This window comes from Phyllobates terribilis, unplaced genomic scaffold, assembly GCF_046119375.1.
Source record: "Phyllobates terribilis strain yellow unplaced genomic scaffold, ASM4611937v1 Scaffold_712__1_contigs__length_766980, whole genome shotgun sequence".
NCBI classification, from domain to species: Eukaryota; Metazoa; Chordata; class Amphibia; order Anura; family Dendrobatidae; genus Phyllobates; species Phyllobates terribilis.
In genome coordinates this window covers 345,058-355,000 of record NW_027363472.1, presented here as the reverse complement: position 1 = coordinate 355,000, position 9,943 = coordinate 345,058, and the positions used below count along the sequence as shown (strand labels likewise).

Here is a 9,943-nt window from a genome sequence, read left to right as displayed (position 1 = left end):
GCCATGCACCACCACCCACAGAATCGAGAAAGAGCTTTCAATCTGTCAATCCTTTCCGTGTCCGGGCCGGGTGAGGTTTCCCGTGTTGAGTCAAATTAAGCCGCAGGCTCCACTCCTGGTGGTGCCCTTCCGTCAATTCCTTTAAGTTTCAGCTTTGCAACCATACTCCCCCCGGAACCCAAAGACTTCGGTTTCCCGGACGCTGCTCGGCGGGTCATGGGAATAACACCGCCGGATCGCCAGTAGGCATCATTTATGGTCGGAACTACGACGGTATCTGATGGTCTTCGAACCTCCGACTTTCGTTCTTGATTAATGAAAATATTCTTGGCAAATGCTTTCGCTTTGGTTCGTCTTGCGCCGGTCCAAGAATTTCACCTCTAGCGGCGCAATACGGATGCCCCGGCCGTCCCTCTTAATCATGGCCCCAGTTCCGACAACCAACAAAATAGAACCGGAGTCCTATTCCATTATTCCTAGCTGGAGTATTCAGGCGTGGCTGCCTGCTTTGAACACTCTAATTTTTTCAAAGTAAACGCTTCGGGCCCCCGGGACACTCAGTCAAGAGCATCGGGGAGGCGCCCCAAGGCAAAGGGGCTGGGACTGGCGGTAGCACGCCTTGCGGCGGACCGCCAGCTCGATCCCAAGATCCAACTACGAGCTTTTTAACTGCAGCAGCTTTAGTGTACGCTACTGGAGCTGGAATTACCGCGGCTGCTGGCAAAAGACTTGCCCTCCAATAGATCCTCGTTATAGGATTTAAAGTGTACTCATTCCAATTGCCTCGAAAGAGTCCTGTATTGTTATTTTTCGTCACTACCTCACCGGGTCGGGAGTGGGTAATTTGCGCGCCTGCTGCCTTCCTTGGATGTGGTAGCCGTTTCTCAGGCTCCCTCTCCGGAATTGAACCCTGATTCTCCGTTACCCGTGGTCACCATGGTAGGCACAGAAAGTACCATCGAAAGTTGATAGGGCAGACACCCGAATGGATCGTCGCGGTCACGGGGACGTACGATCGGCCCGAGGTTATCCAGAGTCGCAACGCTTACGGGGAGAGCGCGGCAGGGGGGAGGCCGCGGAGGACCGTCCCGACGCCGGGCCCGGGACCCCGGATTGGTTTTGATCTGATTAATGCACGAATCCCTGGCGGTCAGCGCTCGTTTGCACGTATTAGCTCTAGAATTATCACAGTTGTCCGAGTCAACGGTTTGGAGCGATCAAAGGAACCATAACTGATTTAATGAGCCATTCGCAGTTTCACTGTACCGTCCGTGTGTACTTACACGTGCATGGCTTAATCTTTGAGACAAGCATATGCTACTGGCAGGATCAACCAGGTAGCCCCCCAACACGACTGGACCGCGTCGAGGTTCGGGAGAGGAGAGGCCTGCGGGAAGAGAGGGGGGGCGGCGGAAGAGCCCCGCGGCGGCAGGGCGCCCGGACGGAACGGGTATAGGCAGGGCGTGCGGCGTCCGGAGAGGATGCGGGATGGCATGGGGCTTCCCTGGGGGGGGCGGGGAACGGAGCCCTCGCAGCACCGGGGACATGTGCGGGAGGAGCGGCTCGCTGTGCGGTGCGTGGTCCCGAAGCGGCAGGCGTCTGGAAAACACCCCTTGCACGGGGAGGGCGAGGTGACTGGCCTCCGGAGGACGCCACGGCCGCCCCCGTCTCACCAACCGCACCCAAGGCAACACACAGGGTCGCTCGGGGAGATGGCGTGCGGGGGTGGGCCTATGTGGCGCCACCGTCTGGCTTAGACCTGCCTCCGCCGCGGGGGGTCCTCGACCCACCGGCGGACAGGCACGAGGATTGGGAGAGGGGGGCTGGCCGTCAGGGTCCGCCGCGGCTCCGGCACTAACCCGACGACGCGGAGGTCGCGTGGGTGGTCGTCGGCCAGGCCGTGTCGGCGTCGCCTTCCAGAGTAGTCCCTCTTCCCGCTCGCGCCCGTAACCTCAAAGGGATGCCCGAGCGGCTTTTCCTCCCAGGGCTGCTCCCCGCCCGGGGGCGGGAGCGCATGGGGAACCCCAGGTCGGCCTTTCACCGTACTCCCTACCTCTTGGCCCTCGTTCCTTCTCCCGTTCTCCATCTAACCCCTTGGCTCTGGGGTTTCCGCGCTCGCTCTCTCTCTCCTTCTCCCTGCCGAGCCGCCAGGGAGGATGAGGGTCGAAGGGGAAAGGTGACGGTCGGGCTGGGGCACACCACACGGTGAGAACCCCCTTCGCCTGCCTCCACACATCTGTCGTCCTCCCCACTGACGTAGGGGCCCGGGAAAAGACTGGAAATCGCGAAGCTCGGCAGTGGCGCGGAGACGCCACCCACCGCCGCCGCTGTCGCCACCGCCGCGGAGGCCGCCCTGTCGGACGCGAGGGGCGGCGCGGGCCTCCGCTGGCCGGTTACGCATCTGGAAGAAAAGGGCCGCCCTCGGAGAAGATCGGTGTGCTTCCCCGCACAGGAAGCGATTCGGACGACGGCCCCCACGCCTGGGTGGGTGGGCGCCACGCCGTTCGCCCGTGCGGGTCGTCGGACCGCTGCCTTCGCTCGGGTCGGGCCAATCTCCCCACGGCTCGGCCACCTCCGCGGACGGGAGGCGAGGCCGGCGTGCGCGCCCAAAGATAGGTGTCGAAAGCCCGGGGGTAGAGGAGGAAGGGGACCGCTCACCTTAAGCCAGCGCGAGCTCCAAAGCCCGGGCCGAGCGAGCGGCGCCACCTCCCCACCCGGGAGCGCTGCGCCAGATCGATCGGAGGAAGAGCAGGGGTGCGTGGAGGGACTTGCCCAAGTACGGAGGCTGCTAACCCCTGTCGTCGGGAAATACGTGCCCAAGAGTCCTGGAAGCGAGACTCGGGTACAGGCGCCCTTGCAGAGGGGGTACTGGATGTGGAACTGGGGTCAAAGCCACAAAAGCATCCGCCCTCATGGAGCCTCTCCCGGGCCTAAAAATCCAGATTTTAGCCTTGACGGCGCCCCCATGTGGAGAACCAGGGCCCGTGGGGGGGGTCTGGCCAGGCTCACTTCAACCCAGGAACACCTCTCTGACTTGGGATAGGCGACCGGCAAAAGTCCCCCCACGCAGCTGCGGAAGCCTGGGTTCAGCCAAGGTGCAGACCTCCAGCCGAACAGGGACTCATAGCCAAAACGCGTACCCGGGCCTACGGAGGTGAAAACCTGCTTAAATGAGTCAAAATGTGTCGGGGCTGAGAGGTACCTCTCTCTCATATATTCTGCCGGTGGTGTGCAAAACTGGGTCTTTGTATGGAGTGTCACCCTATACCCACTTTAGGGACGCATTCCAAAAAGTACCCGATCGCCTGGAACTGTCAGGCGGATTCGGCTCCCTGGAATTTCCTCATTCTGGTTCTTTTTCACTTTTTGTCTCTTTTGCGACATCTAGTGGGCAGGCTGCATTACTGCAACCAGGGACACCTCAAAACGCTTGGAACTGGGGAGCGGGCTCAATTTACTAACGTTTTGCGGGTCCTGGAAGTCAAAATTGTGACTTCTGAAAACGACTAAGTATGAAGGACTCATCGGGCGAATCGCTCTGGAACTGAAATCGGATGCGCTCACTCACATTTTCCCCTCTCTGGAAGTCTGACACAAGTTGAAAAATTTTCTAAGTCCACAAAAAAATTTTTTTCAACTTTTTTTCAATTTTCCCCCTGTGGGATATATATTTTACCCACACATTTGGAGCTCTCCTGGGATGCCCTCTAACATATTATAACCTCATTTTGTGGAAGTTTTCACAAAATTGTGAAATTTTCAAAAAGTCAGAAATTTTGACAAAAACGACTAAGTATGAAGGACTCATCGGATGAATCGCTCTGCAACTGAAATCGGATGCGCGCACTGACATGCTCCCCTCTCTGGAAGTCTGACAAATGTGTGAAAATTTTCTAAGTCCACAAAAAATTTTTTTTACAACTTTTTTTCAATTTTCCCCCTGTGGGATATATATTTTACCCACACATTTGGAGCTCTCCTGGGATGCCCTCTAACATAGTATAACCTCATTTTGTGGAAGTTTTCACAAAAAAGAGAAATTTTCAAAAAAGTCCAAAATTTTGCAAAAACTACTAAGTATGAAGGACTCATTGCGCGAATCGCTCTGGAACTGAAATCGGATGCGCTTACTCACATGCTCCCCTCTCTGGAAGTCTGACACATGTGTGAAAATTTTCTAAGTCCACAAAAAAAATTTTTTTCAACTTTTTTTCAATTTTCCCCCTGTGGGATATATATTTTACCCACACATTTGGAGCTCTCCTGGGATGCCTTCTAACATAGTATAACCTCATTTTGTGGAAGTTTTCACAAAAAAGTGAAATTTTCAAAAAGTCACAAATTTTGACAAAAACGACTAAGTATGAAGGACTCATCGGATGAATCGCTCTGGAACTGAAATCGGATGCGCGCACTGACATGCTCCCCTCTCTGGAAATCTGACACGTGTGCAAATTTTCTAAGTCCTCAAAAAAAAATTTTTTTTCGACTTTTTTTCAATTTTCCCCCTGTGGGATATATATTTTACCCACACATTTGGAGCCCTCCTGGGATGGCCTCTAACATAGTATAAACTCATTTAGCGGAGATTTTCACAGAAAAGTGAAATTTTCAAAAAAGTCAAAAATTTTGCAAAAACGACTAAGTATGAAGGACTCATCGGATGAATCGCTCTGGAACTGAAATCGGATGCGCGCACTGACATGCTCCCCTCTCTGGAAGTCTGACACATGTGTGAAAATTTTCTAAGTCCACAAAAAAAATTTTTTTAAACTTTTTTTCAATTTCCCCCCCCGAGGGATATATATTTTACCCACACATTTGGAGCCCTCCTGGGGTACCTTCACACATATTTCCCCTCTCTATAGAGGAAGACTGGAGGGCCTCAGCCCAAAATTCTGGAACTGTTTCTGTACACCGCAGCACTATTAACCACTTCGCACCAGAGCCTGTTTTTGCCTTCGTGACCAGGCCAATTTTTTCAATTCTGACCACTGCCAGTTTATGAAGTAATTACTCTGGAACGCTTCAATGTATTCCCCTGACTCTGAGATTGTTTTTTTCATGACATATTGTACTTCATGATAGTGGTAAAATTTCTTCGATATAACTTGTGTTTATTTGTGAAAAAATCGGAAATTTGGCGAAAATTTTGAAATTTTCAAACTTTGAATTTTCATGCCCTTAAATCAGAGAGATATGTCACACAAAATAGTTAATAAATAACATTTCCCACATGTCTACTTTACATCAGCACAATTTTGGAACCAAAATTTTTTTTTGTTAGGGAGCTATAAGGGTTAAAAGTTGACCAGCGATTTCTCATTTTTCCAACAAAATTTACAAAAACATTATTTTAGGGACCACATCATATTTGAAGTCACTTTAAGGGGTCTTTATGACAGAAAATACCCAAAAGTAACAACATTCTAAAAACTGCACCCCTCAAGGTGCTCAAAACCACATTCAAGAACTTTATTAACCCTTCAGATGCTTCACAGGAATTTTTGGAATGTGGAAGAAAAAAATTAACATTTAACTTTTTTCACAAAAATGTTACTTTAGACCCAATTTTTTTTATATTCACAGGGGTAACAGGAAAAAAATGGACCCCAAATTTTTTTGTGCAATTTCTCTTGAGCGTGCTGATACCCCATATGTGAGGGAAAATCACTGTTTGGGCGCACTGCAGGGTTCGGAAGGGAAGGAGCGCCATTAGACTTTTTGAATGTAAAATTTGTCTGAATAATTAGCAGACGCCATGTTGCGTTTGGAGAGCTCCTGATGTACCTAAACCCCCATAAGTGACACCATTTTGGAAACTAGACCCCTTAGGGAACTTATCTAGATGTGTGGTGAGCACCTTGAACCCCAAGGTGCTTCACAGAAGTTTATAATATTGAGCTGTAAAAATAAAATTTTCACATTTTTCCCACAAAACTGTTTTTCATCCCTTAATTTTGCATTATCATAAAGGTAATAGGATAAATTGCACCATGAAATTTGTTGTGCAATTTCTCCTGAACACGCTGATACCCCATATGTGGAGGCAAATTACTGTTTGGGCGCATGGTAGGGTTTGAAAGGGAAGGAGCGCCATTTGACTTTTTGAATGTAAAATTTGTTTGAATAATTAGCAGACGCCATGTCGCATTTGGGGAACCCCTAATGTGCCTAAACAGTGGAAACCCCCTACAAGTGCCACCATTTTGGAAACTAGACCCCTTAGGGAACTTATCTAGATGTGAGGTGAGCACCTTGCACCCCCAGCTGCTTCACAGAAGTTTATAATATTGAGCCGTAAAAATAAAATTTTCACATTTTTCCCTCAAAAAATGTTTTTCATTCCCTAATTTTGTATTATCATAAGGGTAACAGGATAAGTTGCACCATGAAATTTGTTGTGCAATTTCTCCTGAACACGCCGATACCCCATATGTGGAGGCAAATTACTGTTTGGGCACATGGCAGGGTTTGAAAGGGAAGGAGCGCCATTTGACTTTTTGAATGTAAAATTTGTTTGAATAATTAGCGGACGCCATGTCACATTTGGGGAGCCCCTAATGTGCCTAAACAGTGGAAACCCCCCACAAGTGCCACCATTTTGGAAACTAGACCCCTTAGGGAACTTATCTAGATGTGTGGTGAGCACCTTGCACCCCCAGCTGCTTCACAGAAGTTTATAATATTGAGCCGTAAAAATAAAATTTTCACATTTTTCCCATAAAAAATGTTTTTCATTCCCTAATTTTGCATTATCATAAGGGTAACAGGATAAATTGCACCATGAAATTTGTTGTACAATTTCTCCTGAGTACGCCGATACCCCATATGTGGGGGAAAACCACTGATTTGGTGTACGGCAGGGTTCGGAAGAGAAAGGAGCGCTATGTTGGCTGGGATAGGCAGCAGACACCATGTCACATTTGAAGAGTCGCTGACATGTCAAAACAGCAGAAACCCCCACAAGTGACCCCATTTTGTAAACTACACCTCTCAAGGAATTCATCTAGGGAAGTAGTGAGTATTTTTTAATTTTTAAATTTATACCATTGGGCAGTGAAAAAAGCATAATTATATTTTTACCACAAAAAAATGTTTTACCCTCAGATTTTACATTTTCACACAGGGCAATGGGTAAAAATGGTGCCGAAATGTGTCACACAATTTCTTCTAAAAGTGCCAATACCCCATATGTGGCTGTATCGTACCGCTCAGCCATACGGCGAGATCAGGGGGGGACGGAGTGCTATTTGACAATTGGAGAACAAATTATTGTAGAATAGGCATTTGGATTTGGGAGCACAAAATTTTCTGAATTTCTTTTGGGGGGCAAGGGTCATTTTGCTTTTCCAGAGCCTTTCTGCTACCAGTAACTTGGAAGTCCCTTATATTTTTAACAGATGACGGACCTGAGTGGGGACTAGCTTTTTTTGAGGACTGAGTTGAAGCTTTTATTGGGAACATTTTACGTAACATTTATCCGGCGCTCTAGGCTGAGCACTTACATCGGGGTTTCCATCTAAATTTCCAAGTGATGTAATTCAGATGAAACCCCTGCAGGATCCATTCACTATAATGAGGCAGCAGAGTTACTCTCTACTCCGTCTGGCCTCTGTTTAGCGGTGTCCTTTTTTTCAGAAGTGCACAAAACTGTGGCCAACCGCACTTTTATGCATGCCTAAAACAAATGACACCGTGGGATCCCAGGCTAGACGGCGTCCACAGTGCCTATATCTGCCTCATTACAGGGAATCTTCCATCATGGGTTCCGGCTGAATCACGTATTTCAGAGATTTACACGGAAACTCTGGTGTAAGTGCTCAGCGCAGAGCACAGGATAAATATGAGCAGAGCCTTACTGGGATCTTTGGGAGACATAATAAACAAATCAGTAGCAGGTGAAGAATTGGTTTAATTTATTTTTTACGCCGTTCCTAGTGTGATATAACTGATTAGATTACTTTATTCTTCGGGTCGGTGCGATTACAGAGATACCAGATTTATATCGGGTTTTTATGACTGACAGCTGTCACACACTAAAATACGCTTTTTTTGCAAAATCTAGTTTTTGCATCACCATATTTTGAGAGCTATAATTTTTCCAGATTTCGGCCGACAGAGTCATGTGACGGCTTGTTTTTTGCGGGACGAGTTGACATTTTTATTGGTACCATTTTTGGGTACGTGACATTTTTTGATCGCTTTCTATTCTGTTTTTTGGGAGGTAAAATTAACAAAAACAAACACTTCAGGAATTGTTTTTTGAGTTTTTTTCTATGCCGTTCTGCGTGTGGTAAAAGTGATCAGGCAGCGTTATTTTTCGGGTCAGTACGTTTACAGCGATACTACACTTACTGTATTTTTTTTAATGTTTTGGCACTTTTACACAATAAAACAATTTTATAGAAAAAAAAAAATTTTTTTGCATTGCTTTATTCTGAGCGCTATAACTTTTTTATTTTTCGTCTGATGGAGCTGTATGGCGGCTTTTTTTTATGACGTTTTCAGTGGTACCATTTTTATTTCTATTCTGCTTTTTGATCGCATTTTTTTCCACTTTTTGTTTGGCGATATGATGAAAAAGCATATTTTTTTGCTCCGTTTTTTTATTTATTTTTATTACGGTATGCACAGAAGGAGTTAATTAGTGTGACAGTTTTATAGCTCGGGTTGTTTCGGACGCGGCGATACCAAATATGTGTACTTTTTTTGGTTTTGTAAAAATATATGGATTTATTGGTTTAATATTTTATTTATTTATTTTTATTTATTTTGTGATTTTTTTTTAATAGTTTTAAAACTTTTTTTTTACTTTTTTTTTACATTTTTACTTAGTCCCTGTATGGGACATTAATTTTTATTTTTCTGATCACTGATCTCATGTAATGTAATAGACATGTATTACATTACATGAGATCTTCACTGACTGTTTCAGTCAGTCTCCTCTCTGGCTCAGCTTGCAGGCTGAGCCAGACAGGACACCATATATGGCAGAGCTGGAGGCGGTCATGTGACCTCCAGCTGCCATAGCAACCCCAGGCCCTGAAAGGAAACGGAGGTCTTCGGAGGTAAGACGACCCCCTCTCCTCCTGCTGTCTCCTATTTGCCGCGATCACTATAGATCGCAGCATATAGAAGACAGCAAAGGGTTAACATCACCGGGACCTGATCTAATCAGGGCCTGATGATGTTCCCTGTCAGAGCTAACGCTCTGCACCGGAATCGCAGTGCTTGCAGGACCCTGGGGGTCCTGAGCGCTGCGCGACCACCCACCGTTTTTAAACGTCGGCGCTGCACAGAGTCCAGGCAGCGCGGACGTTTATCTACAGTGGGCGGTCGGGAACCGGTTAAGTTTTACTTTGGCTGTGTTCACACATGTTGTGTTTTTCAGCTTCAGAAAACTGCATCAAAACACAATCTCTGGCAGGAAATCAGCTGCGTCAAAAACGTTTTGCTGCGTTTTTTGATGCATTTTTTGTGAGTTTTTTCAGCGATTTTTTTCACTGTCCTGTCTCTATTTATGCATGTACATAAAGTTCTGTTAAAAAAGAACCCCATTCTATTTCACCATCAAAAACGCTGCTGCAAATTTTGGTGCATTTTTTTAGCGTTTTATTCATCACTGTATAATGACGTGATTTTCCTCCAAAATATCAGTAATTAATGGGGGCACTCTCCTACACCTCTACTGAGGTCCGATATTAAGGCTATGTGCACACTATGCAGAAATGCTCAGGATTTTTTCCTGAGCGTTTCTGCATCTTTCTGGCAGGAAAAAAAGCATGCGGATTGTACATGTGGTTTCCTGCCAGGGACATGCGGAAATGAAGCGGTCTTCACTTTCATTTCCGCATGCGGGTTGACAAGTGCTTCCCAAGCGATTTTAGCATCACTTGGAAAGTGCTTGTCAACTTCACACTATATAAATCCATGCAACCGG

The 9,943-nt window shown here is 47.0% G+C and overlaps 1 pseudogene; it reads right to left on the bottom strand.

Annotated features, from left to right (window-relative positions):
* LOC141236812 (18S ribosomal RNA) overlaps positions 1-1,340 on the bottom strand; it is a 1,868-nt pseudogene extending 528 nt beyond the window's left edge.
* Positions 1,341-9,943: the final 8,603 nt, after the last annotated feature.